Raw genomic sequence first — 2668 nt, 5'->3', positions numbered from 1 at the left:
CTTTCCATGGATATATTATTGGACACCCAAATAATTTATGTGCTAGGAGATATGACACTCCAAAGTTGACCCTCGAAAAGGCTTCACTTGGAAATTTTGGATTTTGATACGGTTGCTCTAAAATTTGGGTTAGACCCATTCCCACTCAATTTGACCCCCTAAACAAGAATATGAAGTCGGATTTTCGAAAACGAAACGGATTTTGAGATATATGGAAATTACAATTATAGGTGTTTCCGAAGCACATTTTCGGGCATTTTTGGGGTCGTTTCAACTTCGAATTCAATTTGATTCTCTGTTAATGAAAATAAACACTTGAATTCTCGAGTTGGAAACATCAAGTTTACCCTAAAGAGCGAATGACTAAAATTACTTTAAGCATTAGCTAAAGCAAATTGTATGCAAATACTTGTGTTGTCAATGACCCATTTAAGGTGCGGTTAAGCTCTAAATTGAGCGAAAAACAAGTTGAGCGCCACATTTTGCTTAATTGGTGCATCAATGCAATCATCAAGACACTAAGGTGTATTCCTTACTACAAATGAATGTGGTCCTTAATAGGCAACACTAGATGATAAAATTCACTTAATTCCTTTGTACATATAGTTATTATTTTTCGATTTTAATTTATTTTGTTTGCTTCCTTATTAAAATCGTAATATATTTAAGTTTAAAGCTCCAATAGACCTCATTATTTTTTTGCACTATTGCCGTTGATAACGTCGCCTTACACACATGATAGAGTTACGACTCTTTTCCACAACTGTCTCTATTTCCGCAGAGGTGGAAAGCAATAAGAGTATGCTATCACTTTTGGTTTTAATTTCTCCAAGAAACCATATATGAAACCTTAAAGTGTTAATCTAGTAATACAAACATCAAATAAGAGCTTTCATTCCATGAGAATGATACAGGCAAACATATATGTTGCTCTCAAAAAGTTAAAGTTAGAGGAAGCTTTAGTCATTTTCTAACGTGCACAAGCGGGAAACAAAAAGCATGTCGTTCTTCATTCTTTTTAAGTTTACATCCTCTTGTGTTAAATATTTCATGTGCTTCCAAGCTTCATATGATGTAAAGAAAGTATGACCACTGCATCTTTCTTTCTATTTCTAAAATCTCCTTGAATGGATCTTCCTTTATCTCTCTCTTTCCCTCGTAATCTTATGCTTCTTGGAGTAAGTAGCTTAGAAATACAATAGTTCCTCAAGAACACACAGTAAGTCCATGCAACATCACATTTTTTGAATTTTACAACAAGCTTGAGAAATAGTAACAAATAACATGAACTTAGGCGTACCACATTGTTGTCTTTGCCTGAATGCAACATCCATCCAACCTCTTGCGGAAATCTGGAAACTCCAAAAACTCAACAAAGTAAAAGATTTTCATCAGTTTCGTATCCAAGCACAAGATCACACACACAACCAAAAAAAAAGTAGTTGTTAATGGGTGTGTGTTCCTATATATCAACTAAACATAGTCCATTTTTGCTTCCTGTTCTAGAAATGAAAATGTGACCGACGAATTAATAAAAATAAGAGAAGTACGAATTCCCTTCAACCAATAATCTGAACCAACAAAAGAGCTTCAAAAAATAAAATAATTCAAAAGTAAAAATATCTCATATATAGAATTACCAATGCTGTAAACCTATAAAAATCTCTTTGAAACTAGCTATATGTCTAGAATTAACCCGTGATCAACAAAACTTTTTAAGATCAAACTAGAATTAACCCTTGAACAACAAAAAAAATCAAAAAAACCCTAAACCATAAAATCCTTCTTTTTTGTCATCAATCAAATTTCTCAAAAGCAGTGAACAACAAAACTTTTTAGATCAAACTAGAATTAACCCTTGAACAACAAAAAAAATCAAAAAAACCCTAAACCCATAAAATCCTTCTTTTTTTGCATCAATCAAATTCCTCAAAAGCAGTGAACAACAAAACTTTTTAGATCAAACTAGAATTAACCTTTGAACAACAAAACAAATTTATAAAATAAAAAACCCATAAAATCCTTCTTTTTTGTCATCAATCAAATTTCTCAAAAGCAGTGAACAACAAAACTTTTTAGATCAAACTAGAATTAACCTTTGAACAACAAAACAAATTTATAAAAATAAAAAAAACCCATAAAAATCCTTTTTTTTTATAATTTTTTTGCATAAATCATTTTTTTCAAAAGCAGCTTCATTCAATTGATCCAACATCACAACTGGGCAGAGATAAAAACACCAAAAATCATGAAAAAAATGTAAAATTGAGCATACCTTTGAGCAATGTTTGCAGAAAATAGGTTTCTCTGAAAAACCGAATCATCATTCATGACTTTGTTTATATACGCAAACAGACAATCTGAGATTATCACAATCTGTATTTATTGTGAAGAAAGAAATCAGATTTAAGGTAGAAGACAAATGATGGGTTTTTTGAAGTTTTAACGACGAAATTTTGAATATCTCTATGACGTCGTTTCATATTTATTTTATTTTTATTTTTGTCAACTAGTATTATAATAATATGCCTAGTTTTTTAAATAATAGATATTCCCTCCTTTTTTCTAATTGATTTTTCTAAAGTATTTATTCTACTCTTGCATTAGCAATTTTTACCTTTGTATATTACTTCTTTAAAATTATTATACTTTATTTTATAATTTATAA

This window comes from Solanum tuberosum, unplaced genomic scaffold, assembly GCF_000226075.1.
Source record: "Solanum tuberosum cultivar DM 1-3 516 R44 unplaced genomic scaffold, SolTub_3.0 scf00009, whole genome shotgun sequence".
Taxonomy (NCBI): Eukaryota; Viridiplantae; Streptophyta; class Magnoliopsida; order Solanales; family Solanaceae; genus Solanum; species Solanum tuberosum.
The sequence above is the reverse complement of the archived record's forward strand: the minus strand, read 5'-3'. Positions refer to the sequence as shown.